The sequence below is a fragment of the Bombina bombina genome, chromosome 4 (assembly GCF_027579735.1).
Source record: "Bombina bombina isolate aBomBom1 chromosome 4, aBomBom1.pri, whole genome shotgun sequence".
NCBI lineage: Eukaryota > Metazoa > Chordata > Amphibia > Anura > Bombinatoridae > Bombina > Bombina bombina.
In genome coordinates this window covers 421,164,026-421,186,022 of record NC_069502.1, presented here as the reverse complement: position 1 = coordinate 421,186,022, position 21,997 = coordinate 421,164,026, and positions in this window count along the sequence as shown.

Sequence of the window (21,997 nt, the reverse complement as noted above, 5' to 3'; positions counted from 1 at the left end):
GTTGGTGAGAGAGTTTGTCTGTCCTCCCTCAACTTGAACCTTCATATACTTTCCAATAAATTGACTCCCCATTATGTTGGTCCTTTTCGAATCCTGTGGCCTACGCTCTTGACCTTCCTCCTGCTATGCGCATCTCCAATGTTTTTCATGTCTCCCTCTTGAAACCATTGGTTTGTAATCGGTTTACCACTGTGTTGCCTCGTCCCCATCCTATTTTTGTTGACAACCATGAGGAGTATGAGGTCAGCAGCATTATTGACTCTCATATGTCCAGTGGCCGTGTACAGTATTTGGTTCACTGGAGGGGCTACGGTCCAGCGGAGCGTTATTGGGTTCCCTCCTCTGATGTTCATGCTCCCGTCCTCCATGCCTGTTTCCCCAATAAGCCTTTTGTCCTCCCACGGGGGAGGGGTCGTTGAGGGGAGGGTACTGTCAGGGTTTTTTCCCTGTTGTTTGCCATGTGCTGCTGGCAGCCATTTTACTCACCTCTCTTCCTGACTATGGTGCATTGTGGGGGATGCTGCTCATTTACAACTCTTCCTTTTATGGCCAAACTGGTGTGCATCATTCATGTGAGACAGGATGCAGTATCAGAATTGTGATGTCATCACTTATTATTTAAAGGGCCTCTGTTCAGTATGCTTTGCCTTTGCGTTGTCTCAGACCTGTTTGTGAGAGTTCCTGTGTATTACCTGGCTGCCTGACGTCCTTCCTGGTTCCTGATCCCTGGCTTGTTCCTGACTCTGCTGTTTTCCTTGTTCCTGATTCCAGCTCGTCTGACTATTCTCTTTGACTCCTGACTCGGCTTGTCTGACTACCAGCTCTGGTTTTGACTCCTGGCTTGTTATTTGACTTGTGGACTTTTTATTATTTATTGCTATAAATAAAGGTGTGATTATTTTTGCACTTCTCGTCTCAGTCTGATTCCTGGCACCCTGACAAAAATGTGAGGGGTGTACTCACTTTTGGGAGATGCTGTATATATATATATATATATATATATATTTATATATATATGTATACAGTATATATATATATATATATATATATATATATATATATATATATATATATATATATATATATATATATATAATAAAAAGGGGCAACCAGACATGGCCTCCTTGCTCTGTGTGCTTAGAGGAATATGGCTACACCTCACTTGACGAGGCCCACTGAAGGCCGAAACAATTGTCTGTGTTCCTTGTTCTGAGAGGAATATGGCTACACCTCACTGATGAGGTCCAATGGGGTTGCTGTGTTCCTTGTTCAGAGAGCAATTGCCTGGTATTTCAGCACTGGACTGATCATAATTGGCGGGATCAGGCTGATATACTACAGGAAAGTTCTACTTTGTGAAAACCATTACTGCGCTAAAAAGCTGCACCCAGGTGGTAAATTACCATAGAACAGACTAACAATGGTATTGAGCCAGTTGTTTATTCCTGTGAGTGCACTTCTCTCTGTATGTATTTAGTCTCCCTATGGGAAAAATGGGCAACCAGACGTGGACTCCTTGCTCAGTGTGCTTAGAGGAATATGGCTACACCTCACTGATGAGGCCCAATAAAAGCCAAACGATCATCTGAGGTTGCTGTGTTCCTTGTTCAGAGAGGAATTGCCTGGTATAAAAAGCTGCACCCAGTTGGTAAATCACCATATAACAGGCTAACAATGGTATTAAGCCAGTTGTTTGTTCCTGTGAGTGCACCTCTCTCTGTATGTATTTAGTCTCCCTATGCACTTCTCTCTCTCTCTCTCTCTCTCTCTCTCTCTCTATATATATATATATATATATATATATATATATATATATATATATATATATATATATACAGGGAGTGCAGAATTATTAGGCAAGATGTATTTTTGAGGATTAATTTTATTATTGAACAACAACCATGTTCTCAATGAACCCAAAAAACTCATTAATATCAAAGCTGAATATTTTTGAAGTAGTTTTTAGTTTGTTTTTAGTTATAGCTATTTTAGGGGATATCTGTGTGTGCAGGTGACTATTACTGTGCATAATTATTAGGCAACTTAACAAAAAACAAATATATACCCATTTCAATTATTTATTTTTACCAGTGAAACCAATATAACATCTCAACATTCACAAATATACATTTCTGACATTCAAAAACAAAACAAAAACAAATCAGTGAACAATATAGCCACCTTTCTTTGCAAGGACACTCAAAAGCCTGCCATCCATGGATTCTGTCAGTGTTTTGATCTGTTCACCATCAACATTGCGTGCAGCAGCAACCACAGCCTCCCAGACACTGTTCAGAGAGGTGTACTGTTTTCCCTCCTTGTAAATCTCACATTTGATGATGGACCACAGGTTCTCAATGGGGTTCAGATCAGGTGAACAAGGAGGCCATGTCATTAGATTTTCTTCTTTTATAGCCTTTCCTGCCAGCCACGCTGTGGAGTACTTGGACGCGTGTGATGGAGCATTGTCCTGCATGAAAATCATGTTTTTCTTGAAGGATGCAGAATTCTTCCTGTACCACTGCTTGAAGAAGGTGTCTTCCAGAAACTGGCAGTAGGACTGGGAGTTGAGCTTGACTCCATCCTCAACCTGAAAAGGCCCCACAAGCTCATCTTTGATGATACCAGCCCAAACCAGTACTCCACCTCCACCTTGCTGGCGTCTGAGTCGAATTGGAGCTCTCTGCCCTTTACCAATCCAGCCACGGGCCCATCCATCTGGCCCATCAAGACTCACTCTCATTTCATCAGTCCATAAAACCTTAGAAAAATCAGTCTTGAGATATTTCTTGGCCCAGTCTTGACGTTTCAGCTTGTGTGTCTTGTTCAGTGGTGGTCGTCTTTCAGCCTTTCTTACCTTGGCCATGTCTCTGAGTATTGCACACCTTGTGCTTTTGGGCACTCCAGTGATGTTGCAGCTCTGAAATATGGCCAAACTGGTGGCAAGTGGCATCTTGGCAGCTGCACGCTTGACTTTTCTCAGTTCATGGGCAGTTATTTTGCGCCTTGGTTTTTCCACACGCTTCTTGCGACCCTGTTGACTATTTTGAATGAAACGCTTGATTGTTCGATGATCACGCTTCAGAAGCTTTGCAATTTTAAGAGTGCTGCATCCCTCTGCAAGATATCTCACTATTTTTTACTTTTCTGAGCCTGTCAAGTCCTTCTTTTGACCCATTTTGCCAAAGGAAAGGAAGTTGCCTAATAATTATGCACACCTGATCTAGGGTGTTGATGTCATTAGACCACACCCCTTCTCATTACAGAGATGCACATCACCTAATGTGCTTAATTGGTAGTAGGCTTTCGAGCCTATACAGCTTGGAGTAAGACAACATGCATAAAGAGGATGATGTGGTCAAAATACTAATTTGCCTAATAATTCTGCACTCCCTGTATATATATATATATATATATATATATAATACTCTAAGTTCAGCATTTTTCAGGGTCAGCTTAGCGCTAATGCAAAAATATTTAACTTTTAAAGAAAAGCTAAGGGCAGGGTTAGGTCTGCTGAACGATTTCACTACTTTTGTCAAGATGCAAATATCTTCCTCTTCAGTGTCTCAAAATTCAGACACATCCAAGTCCAAGTGGAAGTCTGGTTCCTCTTGGTCTAAGTCCAAACAGAGCAAAAAGCTTATCACTTACTCCAAATCAGCATGATGGTGCAGCCTCCTGTTATGGTGTGGGGGGGGGGGGGACTGAACCAATTTTCAGGAGGCTTTGGAAATATCAGTTTTGGTATTTAACATATATTCACAGGGGTACCACATAGGCTTTTGGTGTTGCCATTCTTGAGAGAGATTCCTTTTGTCTCATATCCAAAAAGATACTTTAAAGGCTAGAACTTTATTAGCGTATGTAACAGAACTATAGGTCAAGAGAGTGATTTTTCTGGTCCCCTTTTCATAGTTTCAAAGAAAAAAGGGATTTACATGTCTATCAGGGATCTAAAAACTCGGAACAAATTTCTGAACGTTTCAATTTTGAAATGGAGACTATTTGTACTATATTACCTTTAGTGCAGTACAGTTTATGTCTGTTATAGACTTAAAATATGTCCCCCTACTAATCTCTATGTACAGATCTCATACACATTTCCTCAGAGTTGCCATTCTAAATTAAAATGTATTTGGCAATCCCATTTGGTTTAGCAACAGCACCAATATTCTTCAGGACACCGCAGTAGCTCCTTACCTAGATTACATTCTGGTACAGGCTGCTTCATTTCAGAAGGCTCAGGAAAAAATAACCACAGTTCTTCAGTTTCTTCATTCTCATGGTTTGAAAATCAAACTTCTGAAGATCTCTCTACTATCACAAACTAGAGTTGCCTTTCTGGGTTTCAAACTATGTAACAATGAGACTATCTTTCACAGATGCTCACAGACTCAAATTGCAGAATACATGTGTTCTTCTCCAACAAACTCTCTTCCTACAGTGCTACAATGCATGGAAGTGGTTTGTTTCTTGATAGCCTCAGATGCAAAATCTTTTTCCAGATTCCATTAACATCCTTTGCAGCTTCAAATGTTGCAAAAGTGGAATGAAGATTACAATAACCTGCCTTAGAATATCTCTTTAGACTTCAACACAAGACATTCTCTAATTAAATGGCAAACTCACCATTAATGTATTCAGGAAGCCGAATTTCTCCATCCAAATTGGGTGGTAATCCCCACAGATGCCAGCCTGCTTGGTTTGGGAAGAAGAGAATTTGGGTCACTCAAGTTTCAAGGTTATCAATCAACTTCTTGGAACTCTGTGAAATCGTATTGCTCTACAGTGTTGGCCCCTGTTAAAACAAAACATGAGATATTAACAAGTGACTAGTGATTCTCTTGTCTTTCCATCTGATTTACATCTTTGTTCTGTTTGTGTTACTCAGAATAATAAACAGGGTAACACAGGAAAGAGCCTTAATATTTCTGATGGCTCTATCATAGTCTTGCAGGTCTTGGTACACAGATCTAGCACAAATGTCCTCCAGTTAGCTTTAGCATCTTCCTCTCAGGAAAGACCTTTCTCTCAAAATCAGCTTTGTTGAATTCGATGGCACCTATACACTCGCCTAACATCTCCTAACATTGTAGCCGCGGACCTGAATACAATCACCATATTTATCATAAAAGCCGGCAAAAAGTTGCGCACCAAGTATAGGGAGATGAGCAGTGGACTGTTGTTAACTAACAGTCATCAATCTCGCTGCAATTCGGCTTTTTACCAACTTTATTTATACCCTGTCACTAAACTACACCACTATACTAAAATGTTTAACCCCTATCCCGCCACTCCCGGACCCCGGCACAACTTTAATAAAGTTATTAACCCCTATCCCGCCGCTCCCGGAGCCCACCACAGCTTTAATAAAGTGATTGACCCCTATCCTGCCGCTCCTGGAGCCCACCGCAACTTTAATAACGCTATTAGCCCCTATCCCGCCGCTCCCGGACCCCTCTGCAACTAAATACATGTATTAACCCCTATCCCGCCCCTCCCGGACCCCACTGCCACTAAATAAATATATTAGCCCCTAAACCCCTGACCTCCCACATCACTACCACTTACTAAACCTATTAACCCCTAAACCGCCAGCCCCCCACATCAATTGAGCTTGCATTCTATTGGCTGATTGGAACAGCCAATAGAATGCAAGCTAAATCCATTTGGCTGATTGGATCAGCCAATAGAATTTTTTCTACCTTAATTCTGATTGGCTGATAGAATTCTATCAGCCAATCGGAATCTAAGGGACGCCATCTTGGTAAGAAGACTTCTTTTGAAGAGGATGCTCCACGCCGTATGTCTTGAAGATGGACCCGCTCCACGCCGGATGGATGAAGATAGAAGATGCCGTCTGGATGAAGACTTCTGCCCGTCTGGAGGACCACTTCGCCCATCTTGGATGAAGACTTCTCCAGGCTTCGTTGAGGACTTCGGCCCGGCTTGGATGAAGACTTCTCCCAGTATGTCGATCTTCAGGGGGTTAGTGTTAGGTTTTTTTAAGGGTGTATTGGGTGGGTTTTATTTTTAGGTTAGGGACTTTGGGCTTACAAAAGAGCTAACTGCCCTTTTAAGGGCAATGCCCATCCAAATGCCCTTTTCAGGGCAATGGGGAGGTTAGGTTTTTTTAGTTAGTATTGTATTTGTGGGTTTGGTTGTGTGGGTGGTGGGTTTTACTGTTGGGGGTGTTGTATGTATTTTTTTTTTCAGGTAAAAGAGCTGATTACTTTGGGGCAATTCCCCGCAAAAGGCCCTTTTAAGGGCTATTGGTAGTATAGTTTAGGCTAGGGATTTTTTTTTGGGGGGGGGGCTTTTTAATTTTGATAGGGCTATTAGATTAGGTGTAATTAGTTTAAATATATTGTAATTTGTTTATTATTTTCTGTAATTTAGTGTTTGTTTATTTTTGTACTTTAGCTAATTTAATTTAATTGATTTAATTGTTGTTAATTTAGTTAATTTATTTAATTGTAGTGTAGTATTAGGTGTTATGGTAACTTAGGTTAGGTTTTATTTTAAAGGTACTTTTGAATTTATTTTAGCTAGGTAGTTAATAAATAATTAATAGCTATTTAATAACTATTGTACCTAGTTAAAATAAATACAGACTTGCCTGTAAAATAAAAATAAACCCTAAGCTAGCTATAATGTAACTATTACACTGTGTGCAGAATTATTAGGCAAATGAGTATTTTGACCACATCATCCTCTTTATGAATGTTGTCTTACTCCAAGCTGTATAGGCTCGAAAGCCTACTACCAATTAAGCATATTAGGTGATGTGCATCTCTGTAATGAGAAGGGGTGTGGTCTAATGACATCAACACCCTATATCAGGTGTGCATAATTATTAGGCAACTTCCTTTCCTTTGGCAAAATGGGTCAAAAGAAGGACTTGACAGGCTCAGAAAAGTCAAAAATAGTGAGATATCTTGCAGAGGGATGCAGCACTCTTAAAATTGCAAAGCTTCTGAAGCGTGATCATCGAACAATCAAGCGTTTCATTCAAAATAGTCAACAGGGTCGCAAGAAGCGTGTGGAAAAACCAAGGCGCAAAATAACTGCCCATGAACTGAGAAAAGTCAAGCGTGCAGCTGCCAAGATGCCACTTGCCACCAGTTTGGCCATATTTCAGAGCTGCAACATCACTGGAGTGCCCAAAAGCACAAGGTGTGCAATACTCAGAGACATGGCCAAGGTAAGAAAGGCTGAAAGACGACCACCACTGAACAAGACACACAAGCTGAAACGTCAAGACTGGGCCAAGAAATATCTCAAGACTGATTTTTCTAAGGTTTTATGGACTGATGAAATGAGAGTGAGTCTTGATGGGCCAGATGGATGGGCCCGTGGCTGGATTGGTAAAGGGCAGAGAGCTCCAGTCCGACTCAGACGCCAGCAAGGTGGAGGTGGAGTACTGGTTTGGGCGGGTATCATCAAAGATGAGCTTGTGGGGCCTTTTCGGGTTGAGGATGGAGTCAAGCTCAACTCCCAGTCCTACTGCCAGTTTCTGGAAGACACCTTCTTCAAGCAGTGGTACAGGAAGAAGTCTGCATCCTTCAAGAAAAACATGATTTTCATGCAGGACAATGCTCCATCACAAGCGTCCAAGTACTCCACAGCGTGGCTGGCAAGAAAGGGTATAAAAGAAGAAAATCTAATGACATGGCCTCCTTGTTCACCTGATCTGAACCCCATTGAGAACCTGTGGTCCATCATCAAATGTGAGATTTACAAGGAGGGAAAACAGTACACCTCTCTGAACAGTGTCTGGGAGGCTGTGGCTGCTGCTGCACGCAATGTTGATGGTGAACAGATCAAAACACTGACAGAATCCATGGATGGCAGGCTTTTGAGTGTCCTTGCAAAGAAAGGTGGCTATATTGGTCACTGATTTGTTTTTGTTTTGTTTTTGAATGTCAGAAATGTATATTTGTGAATGTTGAGATGTTATATTGGTTTCACTGGTAAAAATAAATAATTGAAATGGGTATATATTTGTTTTTTGTTAAGTTGCCTAATAATTATGCACAGTAATAGTCACCTGCACACACAGATATCCCCCTAAAATAGCTATAACTAAAAACAAACTAAAAACTACTTCCAAAAATATTCAGCTTTGATATTAATGAGTTTTTTGGGCTCATTGAGAACATGGTTGTTGTTCAATAATAAAATTAATCCTCAAAAATACAACTTGCCTAATAATTCTGCACTCCCTGTAGTTATATTGTAGCTAGCTTAGGGTTTATTTTATAGGTAAGTATTTAGTTTTAAATAGGAATAATTTAGTTAATGATAGGAATTTTATTTAGATTTATTGTAATTATATTTAAGTTAGGGGGTGTTAGGTTTAGACTTAGATTTAGGGGTTAATAACTTTAATATAGTGGCAGCGACATTGGGGGCAGCAGATTAGGGGTTAATAAATGTAGGTAGGTGGCATCGATGTTAGGGATGGCAGATTAGGGGTTAATAATATTTAACTAATGTTTGCGAGGCTGGAGTGTGGCAGTTTAGGGGTTAATATGTTTATTTTAGTGGTGGCGACATTGGGGGAGGCAGATTAGGGGTTAATAAGTGTAGGTAGGTGGCGGCGACATTGGTGGTGGCAGATTAGGGGTTAATAAATATAATGTAGGTGTCGGCGATGTTGGGGGCATCACATTAGGGGTTCATAAATATAATGTAGGTGGCGGCGGTATCCGGAGCGGCAGATTTGGGGTTAATAAATATAATGCAGGTGTTGGCGATGTCGGGGGCGGCAGATTAGGGGTTAATAAGTGTAAGATTAGGGGTGTTTAAACTCGGGGTTCATGTTAGGGTGTTAGGTGTAGTGAATATGATAGTGAAAGACAGCACCTATTTTCCTTCTGGGGCACGGGAAAAGGGTTAGCCAGACCCCAATGTATATCCAAGAAAAAGTATTTTTCCAGCCACCAGTTAAACTTTAAAAAGACCTTTATTCATTTCTTACAGACATGATTAAGAACCTGGCATAGGTTTGAAACGTTGTTGATATGATGGACCCTGTAAGAAATGAATAAAGGTCTTTTTAAAGTTTAACTGGTGGCTGGAAAAATACTTTTTCTAGGGTGTTAGGTGTAGACATAACTTATTTCCCTATAGGAATCAATGGGGCTGTGTTAAGGAGTTTTACGCTGATTTTTTGCAGGTGTTAGGCTTATTTTCAGCCGGCTCTCCCCATTGATTCCTATGGGGAAATCATGCATGAGCACATACGACCAGTTCACCGCTAACTTAAGCAGCGCTGGTATTGGAGTGCGGTAATGAGCAAAATTTTGCTCAATGCTCACTTCTTGCCTTTTAACGACGGGTTTCTGAAAACTCGTAAAACCAGCGCTGTAGGTAAGTGAGCGGTTTGGGAAATATGCTCATTAGCACCGCATAGCCTCTAATGTAAAACTCGTAATCTAGGTGTAAGTTACTAAAAAAACAAACCACAGTATCAAAAATAAAAAACAATTACACCTAATCTAATAGCCCTATCAAAATAAAAAAAAAATAATAAAAAAAAACCTTAGCCTACAATAAACTACCAATGGCCCTTAAAAGGGCCTTTTGCGGGGCATTGCCCCAAAGAAATCAGCTCTTTTACCTGTAAAAAAATACAAACACCCCCCCAACAGTAAAACCTATCACCCACACAAATAACACCCCCAAATAAAAACCTATCTAAAAAACCTAAGCTCCCCATTGCCCTGAAAAGGGCATTTGTATGGGCATTGCCCTTAAAATGGCATTTAGCTCTTTTACTGCCCATAGTCCCTAACCTAAAATTAAAACCCACCCAATAAACCCTTAAAAAAACCTAACACTAACCACCGACGATCCACTTACAGTTTTCGAAGACCAAACATCCATCCTCATCCAGGCGGCAGAAGTATTCATCCAAGCGGGCTGAAGTCTTCATCCAAGCGGGCAGAAGTCTTCATCCAGATGGCATCTTCTATCTTCATCCATGCGGAGCAGCTCCATCTTCAAGACATCCGGCGTGGAGCATTATCAGCCAGTTTCACTAAAGGTCAATTTTCTGCCAAATCAGTCTTGTATCACAAGAAGATTTTTTTTTTTTATTAAAATGTTTTATTGAGAAAATTAGGTACAAACATAATCATCTTTCATATCCTCACAGTGATATACATATACTTGTACAATGTAATTCAATGTATAACCTAGGGCAAACACAATAAATATCAAAGATAAATAGTAAGTATTCGTAATGAGATTTGTATAAAGGTAATTGTAGTATACACATATTCATCTGCTTATTTCAAGAGGGTTGGAACTATTATTATTTGGAGAATGTCATAATATAAGTGCCCAGGGTTACGGAATTATTTCTCATTTTAAGATATTATACCTTATAGAACTTTGTTTCTCATAGAATGCTCAAAACTGAAACGAAAAGGGGATTTTAAATGATCTACGAGAGCAACATTCTAGGTATACTTTTCAGGATCTTGTGTAGTAGAGAAGAGAGGGGAAGGGGTGTTCAGCGAGAGTAAAGGGGGGTAAGGAAGGGGGAGGAAGCTGCGAATACGTTGTATATAGAAGTACTTTGGGTGTCAATGTAGTATCAATAGGATGGGGCCTATGTAGGGAGAGGGGTTGTTAGGGTTGTTAGGATATATACTTGTAAAACAAGTGTTTTCTGAGTTAAGGCAACTAGTGGTAAGTTAGATAACCTTCTGTTTGTTGAAAATCCTCAGTATACTCTAAAATGAGATGAGATTAGGAACAGAGTAGTAGTTTGTGTGTCCCTAAAGTGTATAAGTTTTTATATCATAGCAGTATAACCATAGGGCTTATAAAGTAGAATATGTAGTATTTCCTCTGTGTGGAAACAGATCTGTAGGTTTTCTTTGTATTTGGCCCTATGATATAGCGTATGGTTGGTGTGTGAAGCCTGTATCATTGAAGGATGGGACCTATTTATGCAGATTTAAGTATGTTGAGGAATTTTGATAAGGTCGGTCTAACTGGTTTCTTCCCTAAGATAGGTGTAGATGTAGAGTAGAGCTATTATCTCGACAATGAGAATGGTAGGTATGAGACCATATCAATCACTTAATTCAATTGCAGTTTCATATAGAATATATATAATTTAACATTGGTCCACGTAAGTGGATTTTCTAATAAGTTAATGTTTAGTGTAATTGTGAGCCAGCAAAACCTCCTATACTAAGAAAAGTTTCACTAGGACTAAAACTATATAACTCATCTGTGAAAGGAAAACAAGGAGTTAGTATAACATCAATACAACTGGGATAAGGTTATAAACTGTTAACTAAATTGAACAGTATATATAACCAAGTGTCCTATATATAACCAAGTGTCCGTAGTTCTGTAAATGTTGTTCCGTTATGGGAACAATCAGGTATCCTCACCTGGGACTGTAAGGAACAGTAATCTGTTGTGGTGGAGTTTGTAAAAATATAGTGGAGACATTCAGGATACAATTTCATAAGAACATAGAATCAGGGGTCTTCATTGGTTGAGGGAATTTCTTTTCTTTTAGCCTGGTAGCTGAGCCTTTGCGGCGATGGGCACCACTCTGGAGCTGTAACGTTTAGTCTCTCTGCATTTTTGGTTGCATCTTTGGGTTGATTTGAAGGGTGAAGTAATCCTACGGAAAGTAGGAGTTTTATCCCCTGATCTGGGATGGAAATGGTGTAAGGACGATCATCTATTTGAAAGAATAGTTTGACTGGGAAGTCCCATCTATATTTAATGTTGTTTTTGCAAATCATTGGGTAACCTGCTGGAAGGAGCGTCTCTTAGCTAGAGTGTGTAAGGACCAGTGTTAATTTCGTCAACTAAAACTAGACTAAAATGAGCATAAAACTAAAGAAATTATGATGACTAAATACGACTAAAACTAAAATGGCATTTTAGTCAAAAGACTATGACTAAAACTAAATTAAAATGACATTTTAGTCAAAAGACTATGACTAAATCAAAATGACATCTTAGTCAAAAGATTGACTAAAACTAAATCAAAATTTGCTGTCAAAATTAACACTTTTTGTAAGGTGTTATAATCAATCCATATCTAATTACTGCTCTTTTGTAAAAATAAAAAAGCAAAGCTATCTTCTTGTTTATTTACAAAACTTGGTTTTATTAAATTTTAAGATAAATGAAGACGTTATATACCAAAACAGTTAAATCTGTATTACATGTTCAAACCTTAAAAGGTTAATAAACATTTTACTCCAGGAGTAAATAATGAGTTTGGAAGTTCTAGAGCAGTGTTAATTTAGTTGCCGAAAAGATTTCGAATTTGTGAACAATCAATTGATTCTTCCTATAGAAATAAGAATAACCCACGAGTATGGGTTTATGTTATGCTGTGCCTGTGCTAGCTGCAGAAAATTTTTGTTGAGTTACTTGATACTTGTTTTAATTATTAACAGAGAACTGTTAAAGTTTTTATATTGGGAAATATGTGCAATGGCGTTACAGCCACTACAGTTTACAGTTCATTTTTTTATATTTTAAAGTTGCACTTCTGTTTGTTTATGAAACTTGGTTTTATTTAAATAAGTTTAATAAAGACGTTATATATCACAACGGCTAAATCTGTGTCTGAAATGCATGTGTAAACCTTAATACCATAAATAATAACAGGCTATTAGATGTTTACTCCTGGAGTATATAATGAGTTTGGAAATTATAGAGAAATGCTTAAATAATGCATAACACTTTAACTAAACCACTTACGGCTAGATTTGGAGTTTTGTCGGTAACGACCCGAAAAACTAACGCCAGCTTTTTTCTGCCTGCACCATAAAAATAACTCTGGTATTGAGAGTCCACAGAATGGCTGCGTTAGGCTCCAAAAAAGGAGCGTAGAGCATTTTTAACGCAGCTTCAACTCTCGATACCAGAGTTGCTTACGCAAGCGGCCAGCCTCAAAAACGTGCTCGTGCACGATTCCCCCATAGGAAACAATGGAGCTGTTTGAGCTGAAAAAAAAACCAAACACCTGCAAAAAAGCCGCGTTCAGCTCCTAACGCAGCCCCATTGTTTGCTATGCGGTAACCCTTCCTACGTCTGCACTTAACACTCTAACATGTACCCTGAGTCTAAACACCCCTAACCTTACACTTATTAACCCCTAATCTGCCGTCCCCGCTATCGCTGACCCCTGCATATTATTATTAACCCCTAATCTGCCGCTCCGTAAACCGCCGCTACTTACATTATCCCTATGTACCCCTAATCTGCTTCCCTAACATCGCTGACCCCTATATTATATTTATTAACCCCTAATCTGCCCCCCACAACTTCGCCTCCACCTGCCTACACTTATTAACCCCTAATCTGCCGAGCGGACCTGAGCGCTACTATAATAAAGTTATTAACCCCTAATCCGCCTCACTAACCCTATAATAAATAGTATTAACCCCTAATCTGCCCTCCCTAACATCGCTGACACCTAACTTCAATTATTAACCCCTAATCTGCCGACCGGAGCTCACCGCTATTCTAATAAATGGATTAACCCCTAAAGCTAAGTCTAACCCTAACACTAACACCCCCCTAAATTAAATATAATTTTAATCTAACGAAATTAATTAACTCTTATTAAATAAATTATTCCTATTTAAAGCTAAATACTTACCTGTAAAATAAACCCTAATATAGCTACAATATAAATTATAATTACATTGTAGCTATTTTAGGATTAATATTTATTTTACAGGCAACTTTGTAATTATTTTAACCAGGTACAATAGCTATTAAATAGTTAAGAACTTTTTAATAGTTACCTAGTTAAAATAATTACAAAATTACCTGTAAAATAAATCCTAACCTAAGTTACAATTAAACCTAACACTATATTATCATTAAATTAATTAAATAAACTACCTACAATTACCTACAATTAAACCTAACACTACACTATCAATACATTAATTAAATACAATATCTACAAATAACTACAATGAAATAAACTAACTAAAGTACAAAAAATAAAAAAGAACTAAGTTACAAAAAATAAAAAAATATCTACAAACATAAGAAAAATATTACAACAATTTTAAACTAATTACACCTACTCTAAGCCCCCTAGTAAAACAACAAAGCCCCCCAAAATAAAAAATGCCCTACCCTATTCTAAATTACTAAAGTTAAAAGCTCTTTTACCTTACCAGCCCTGAACAGGGCCCTTTGCGGGGCATGCCCCAAGAAGTTCAGCTCTTTTGCCTGTAAAAAAAAACATACAATACCCCCCCCAACATTACAACCCACCACCCACATACCCCTAATCTAACCCAAACCCCCCTTAAATAAACCTAACACTAAGCCCCTGAAGATCATCCTACCTTGTCTTCACCTCACCAGGTATCACCAATCCGTCCTGGCTCCAAAATCTTCATCCAACCCAAGCGGGGGTTGGCGATCCATCATCCGGTGGCTGAAGAGGTCCAGAAGAGGCTCCAAAGCCTTCATCCTGTTCCGATCAGCCAATAGAATGCGAGCTCAATCTGATTGGCTGATTGGATCAGCCAATCGGATTGAACTTGATTCTGATTGGCTGATTCCATCAGCCAATCAGAATATTCCTACCTTAATTCCGATTGGCTGATAGAATCCTATCAGCCAATCGGAATTCGAGGGACGCCATCTTGGATGACGTCCCTTAAAGGAACCGTCATTCTTCAGTTGGACGTCGCCGGAAGAAGATGGGTCCGCGGTGGAGGTCTTCAGGATGGAGCCGCTCGTCATCGGATGAAGATAGAAGATGCCGCTTGGATCAAGATGGTTGCCGGTCTGGATCGCCTCTTCTTCCCGGATAGGATGAAGACTTTGGAGCCTCTTCTGGACCTCTTCAGCCACCGGATGATGGATCGCCAACCCCCGCTTGGGTTGGATGAAGATTTTGGAGCCAGGACGGATCGGTGATACCTGGTGAGGTGAAGACAAGGTAGGATGATCTTCAGGGGCTTAGTGTTAGGTTTATTTAAGGGAGGTTTGGGTTAGATTAGGGGTATGTGGGTGGTGGGTTGTAATGTTGGGGGGGTATTGTATGTGTTTTTTTACAGGCAAAAGAGCTGAACTTCTTGGGGCATGCCCCGCAAAGGGCCCTGTTCAGGGCTGGTAAGGTAAAAGAGCTTTTAACTTTAGTAATTTAGAATAGGGTAGGGCATTTTTTATTTTGGGGGGCTTTGTTGTTTTATTAGGGGGCTTAGAGTAGGTGTAATTAGTTTAAAATTGTTGTAATATTTTTCTTATGTTTGTAGATATTTTTTTATTTTTTGTAACTTAGTTCTTTTTTATTTTTTGTACTTTAGTTAGTTTATTTCATTGTAGTTATTTGTAGATATTGTATTTAATTAATGTATTGATAGTGTAGTGTTAGGTTTAATTGTAGGTAATTGTAGGTAGTTTATTTAATTAATTTAATGATAGTATAGTGTTAGGTTTAATTGTAACTTAGGTTAGGATTTATTTTACAGGTAATTTTGTAATTATTTTAACTAGGTAACTATTAAAAAGTTCTTAACTATTTAATAGCTATTGTACCTGGTTAAAATAATTACAAAGTTGCCTGCAAAATAAATATTAATCCTAAAATAGCTACAATGTAATTATAATTTATATTGTAGCTATATTAGGGTTTATTTTACAGGTAAGTATTTAGCTTTAAATAGGAATAATTTATTTAATAAGAGTTAATTAATTTCGTTAGATTAAAATTATATTTAATTTACGGGGGTGTTAGTGTTAGGGTTAGACTTAGCTTTAGGGGTTAATCCATTTATTAGAATAGCGGTGAGCTCCGGTCGGCAGATTAGGGGTTAATAATTGAAGTTAGGTGTCGGCGATGTTAGGGAGGGCAGATTAGGGGTTAATACTATTTATTATAGGGTTAGTGAGGCGGATTAGGGGTTAATAACTTTATTATAGTAGCGCTCAGGTCCGCTCGGCAGATTAGGGGTTAATAAGTGTAGGCAGGTGGAGGCAACGTTGAGGGGGGCAGATTAGGGGTTAATAAATATAATATAGGGGTCGGCGGTGTTAGGGGCAGCAGATTAGGGGTACATAAGGATAACGTAGGTGGCGGCGCTTTGCGGTCGGCAGATTAGGGGTTAATAAGTGTAGGCAGATGGAGGCGACGTTGAGGGGGGCAGATTAGGGGTTAATAAATATAATACAGGGGTCGGCGGTGTTAGGGGCAGCAGATTAGGGGTACATAAGGATAATGTAGGTGGCGGTCGGCAGATTAGGGGTTAAAAAAATTATTTGAGTGTCTGCGATGTGGGGGGACCTCGGTTTAGGGGTACATAGGTAGTTTATGGGTGTTAGTGTACTTTAGAGTACAGTAGTTAAGAGCTTTAGAAACCGGCGTTAGCCCAGAAAGCTCTTAACTACTGACTTTTTTCCTGCGGCTGGAGTTTTGTCGTTAGATGTCTAACGCTCACTTCAGAAACGACTCTAAATACCGGAGTTAGAAAAATCCCATTGAAAAGATAGGATACGCAATTGACGTAAGGGGATCTGCGGTATGGAAAAGTCGCGGCTGAAAAGTGAGCGTTAGACCCTATTTTGAGTGACTCCAAATACCGGCGGTAGCCTAAAACCAGCGTTAGGAGCCTCTAACGCTGGTTTTCACGGCTAACGCCAAACTCCAAATCTAGGTCTTAGATTTTAGTAGACTAAAATCTACTGGAGATTTAGTTGACTAAAATCTACTGGAGATTTAGACTAAAACTAAGACTTAATCAAAATTTGCTGTCAAAATTAACACTGGTGAGGACAGGTCCGGATAGATTTGAATGGCCTAATAGGGGTCCTTATGATTTTTGTTCTGAAATGATGCTCTGAGTAGTTTTTCTTTAAATGTGTACAAATGTAATCTAATGATTACATCTCTAGGTGAACCTGAAGGTGAATTTCTCAGACGGAGTGCCCGGTGAGCTCTGTCTATTAGGGCCTCTTGGTCTTGTATAGGTCCCAGAAGTTCTCTGAATAGATCCAGAAGGTATTTAGAGAGGTCTGTTGTTCCTACTTCTTCTGGGATACCGCAAATCCTTTTGTTGTTTCGGCGCGACCTGTCTTCCAAGTCCGCCATTTCGGATTCTAAGTCTGAAATCATTTCAGTGAGTGACTGGGTATAGGAAAGGAGATTGGAGTGGTCCAGATGAAGGTCTTCTTGTTTCCTTTCCAGAATTTCTGTCCTTTCTCCAAGTGAGGAGATATCTCTTTTAAGTTCGGAGACTGACATTTTAAACTCTTGTTTAAGAGATGAGTGATGAGAGTCCATCTTGTCTGACAACACTTTATAGGAGTCTAGTATAGAGGAATGTATAGTGAGGGACCGCTCTTCCGAGTGACTTGCAGCTCTCTGGGATCCTTTAGTGGAGATCATAGATTCTCTTGGTATGATTGATATAGTAAGTGATAATTTATCTACTTATGAAAGGAAAGCTCTAAAAGAGCTAATGGGAAAGAAGGATATTCAGATCAAACCCTCGGATAAGGGAGGGAACATTGTGATCCTTGATCAAGCAGATTATATGAAGGAAGTATATAGACAATTTCACACAAAAGAACAGTATGAAGAGGTCTCTAGACTCATCTATGAAAGATCTTGTGATGAGCTCTTCCTCATCTCAAATAATGCAAGAGATCAGGGAAATATTACCTAAAAAGAATTTTATTTTCTTGTAAATCCATATCCCATTGAACCCACTTTCTACTGCATACCAAAATTGCACAAGAGCATGAAGAACCCCCCTGGATGCCCCATAGTGTTTAGCATGGGTGGGCCTACGGAAGGGGTTAGTAGATACATTGCTTTCTATCTATGACCCTTCCTTACTGAATTGTCCTCTTATGTGCAGGATACTGGGGACGTCCTGAGAAGACTGGATAAAGTAACAATTGATTAAGATATGCTTCTTCTCACGCTGGATGCGGAGTCACTGTACTCCTCAATCCCACATAATGTGGGTTTGAGTGCAGCAAAACACTTTTTAATGCTGCAAGGAGAGGAATATAGTAACAACACCATCCTAGTACTTAAATTACTAGAATTTGTATAGACCAACAATATATTTATGTTTGACGGTACATACATCTTGGCATTTAGGAAACATTGAATGTTTTCCAGTGTTTGGACCAATGGGTGAAGGCACATGTCGCCCTATGGCTGAGATTTGTGGATGATATTTTGGTGCTGTGGAAAGGTGATATTGAGTCAGCGGGTACATTTGTAGAAAAGCTCAATAGCAATTACAGAAATCTTTATCTGACTTATCAGATTTGACAAGGAGGCCACATTTCTTGATTTGAAGATTACCATAAACAATTGTATGTTACAAACCAAAGTTTATCATAAAGAGACAGCAACCTATAGTCTGCTGCACGCATGTAGTCATTACCCCACTGGGATACCAGTGGGACAGTTTTTAAGATTTTGAGGAACAGGCAACAGAAATGGCCAAAAGGTTTTTACAAAAGGGATATTCAAGGTTGGTGCACAGTGAATTTCAGAAGGAAATTCCCTCAAATTGGCTAAATCACAAGCAGTCAAAGGTTGTCAATCTTGTGGCCGTTGTGTGTATTGCAAATTTATTGAAAAATCATCCAATTTCTGCACTGAATTTTCAGATAAGACCTACTACATAAATGAACAAATTGTATGTAATACTAAGAAACAGAATTTATGCTTACCTGATAAATTACTTTCTCCAACGGTGTGTCCGGTCCACGGCGTCATCCTTACTTGTGGGATATTCTCTTCCCCAACAGGAAATGGCAAAGAGTCCCAGCAAAGCTGGTCACATGATCCCTCCTAGGCTCCGCCCACCCCAGTCATTCGACCGACGGACAGGAGGAAATATATATAGGAGAAACCATATGATACCGTGGTGACTGTAGTTAGAGAAAATAATTCATCAGACCTGATTAAAAAACCAGGGCGGGCCGTGGACCGGACACACCGTTGGTGAAAGTAATTTATCAGGTAAGCATAAATTCTGTTTTCTCCAACATTGGTGTGTCCGGTCCATGGCGTCATCCTTACTTGTGGGAACCAATACCAAAGCTTTAGGACACGGATGAAGGGAGGGAGCAAATCAGGTCACCTAAATGGAAGGCACCACGGCTTGCAAAACCTTTCTCCCAAAAATAGCCTCCGAAGAAGCAAAAGTATCAAATTTGTAAAATTTGGCAAAAGTGTGCAGTGAAGACCAAGTCGCTGCCTTACATATCTGGTCAACAGAAGCCTCGTTCTTGAAGGCCCATGTGGAAGCCACAGCCCTAGTGGAGTGAGCTGTGATTCTTTCAGGAGGCTGCCGTCCGGCAGTCTCATAAGCCAATCGGATTATGCTTTTAAGCCAAAAGGAAAGAGAGGTAGAAGTCGCTTTTTGACCTCTCCTTTTACCAGAATAAACAACAAACAAGGAAGATGTTTGTCTGAAATCTTTAGTAGCCTCTAAATAGAATTTTAGAGCACGGACTACATCCAAATTGTGTAACAAACGTTCCTTCTTTGAAACTGGATTCGGACACAAAGAAGGTACAACTATCTCCTGGTTAATATTTTTGTTGGAAACAACTTTCGGAAGAAAACCAGGCTTAGTACGCAAAACCACCTTATCTGCATGGAACACCAGATAGGGCGGAGAACACTGCAGAGCAGATAACTCTGAAATTCTTCTAGCAGAAGAAATTGCAACTAAAAACAAAACTTTCCAAGATAGTAACTTAATATCTATGGAATGTAAAGGTTCAAACGGAACCCCTTGAAGAACTGAAAGAACTAGATTTAGACTCCAGGGAGGAGTCAAAGGTCTGTAAACAGGCTTGATCCTAACCAGAGCCTGAACAAATGCTTGAACATCTGGCACGGCTGCCAGTCTCTTGTGAAGTAAAACAGATAAAGCAGAGATCTGTCCCTTTAGAGAACTTGCAGATAATCCTTTCTCCAAACCTTCTTGTAGAAAGGATAGAATCTTAGGAATTTTTATCTTGTTCCATGGGAATCCTTTAGATTCACACCAACAGATATATTTTTTCCATATTTTATGGTAAATTTTTCTAGTTACAGGCTTTCTAGCCTGAATCAGAGTATCTATTACAGAATCTGAAAACCCACGCTTTGATAAAATCAAGCGTTCAATCTCCAAGCCGTCAGTTGGAGGGAAACCAGATTCGGATGTTTGAATGGACCCTGAACAAGAAGGTCCTGTCTCAAAGGTAGTTTCCATGGTGGAGCCGATGACATATTCACCAGGTCTGCATACCAAGTCCTGCGTGGCCACGCAGGAGCTATCAAGATCACCAAGGCCCTCTCCTGATTGATCCTGGCTACCAGCCTGGGGATGAGAGGAAACGGTGGGAATACATAAGCTAGGTTGAAGGTCCAAGGTGCTACTAGTGCATCTACTAGAGTCGCCTTGGGATCCCTGGATCTGGACCCGTAGCAAGGAACCTTGAAGTTCTGACGAGACGCCATCAGATCCATGTCTGGAATGCCCCATAATTGAGTTATTTGGGCAAAGATTTCCGGATTGAGTTCCCACTCCCCCGGATGGAATGTCTGACGACTCAGAAAATCCGCTTCCCAATTTTCCACTCCTGGGATGTGGATCGCAGACAAGTGGCAGGAGTGATCCTCCGCCCATTGAATTATCTTGGTCACTTCTTTCATCGCCAGGGAACTCCTTGTTCCCCCCTGATGATTGATATATGCAACAGTCGTCATGTTGTCTGACTGAAACCTTATGAATTTGGCCTTTGCTAGTTGAGGCCAAGCTCTGAGAGCATTGAATATCGCTCTCAGTTCCAGAATGTTTATCGGGAGAAGAGACTCTTCCCGAGACCATAGACCCTGAGCTTTCAGGGATTCCCAGACCGCGCCCCAGCCCACTAGGCTGGCGTCGGTCGTGACAATGACCCACTCTGGTCTGCGGAAGCTCATTCCCTGTGACAGATTGTCCAGGGTCAGCCACCAACGGAGTGAATCTCTGGTCCTTTGATCTACTTGAATCGTCGGAGACAAGTCTGTATAATCCCCATTCCACTGTCTGAGCATGCACAGTTGTAATGGTCTTAGATGAATTCGTGCAAAAGGAACTATGTCCATTGTTGCAACCATCAATCCTATTACTTCCATGCACTGCGCTATGGAAGGACGAGGAACAGAATGAAGTACTTGACAAGAGCTTAGAAGTTTTGATTTTCTGACCTCTGTCAGAAAAATCCTCATTTCTAAGGAATCTATTATTGTTCCCAAGAAGGGAACTCTTGTTGACGGGGACAGAGAACTTTTTTCTTTGTTCACCTTCCATCCGTGAGATCTGAGAAAGGCTAGGACGATGTCCGTATGAGCCTTTGCTTTTGACAGGGACGACGCTTGAATCAGGATGTCGTCCAAGTAAGGTACTACTGCAATGCCCCTTGGTCTTAGAACCGCTAGAAGGGACCCTAGTACCTTTGTGAAAATCCTTGGAGCAGTGGCTAATCCGAATGGAAGTGCCACAAACTAGTAATGCTTGTCCAGAAAAGCGAACCTTAGGAACTGATGATGTTCCTTGTGGATAGGAATATGTAGGTATGCATCCTTTAAATCCACGGAAGTCATAAATTGATTTTCCTGGATAGTAGGTAGGATCGTTCGAATAGTTTCCCTTTTGAACGATGGTACCCTGAGAAATTTGTTTAGGATCTTTAGATCCAAAATTGGTCTGAATGTTCCCTCTTTTTTGGGAACTATGAACAGATTGGAATAAAATCCCATTCCTTGTTCTCTTATTGGAACTGGATGTATCACTCCCATCTTTAACAGGTCTTCTACACAATGTAAGAATGCCTGTCTCTTTATTTGGTTTGAAGATAATTGAGACCTGTGGAACCTTCCCCTTGGGGGTAGTTCCTTGAATTCCAGGAGATAACCTTGAGAAACTATTTATAGCGCCCAAGGATCCTGAACATCTCTTGCCCAAGC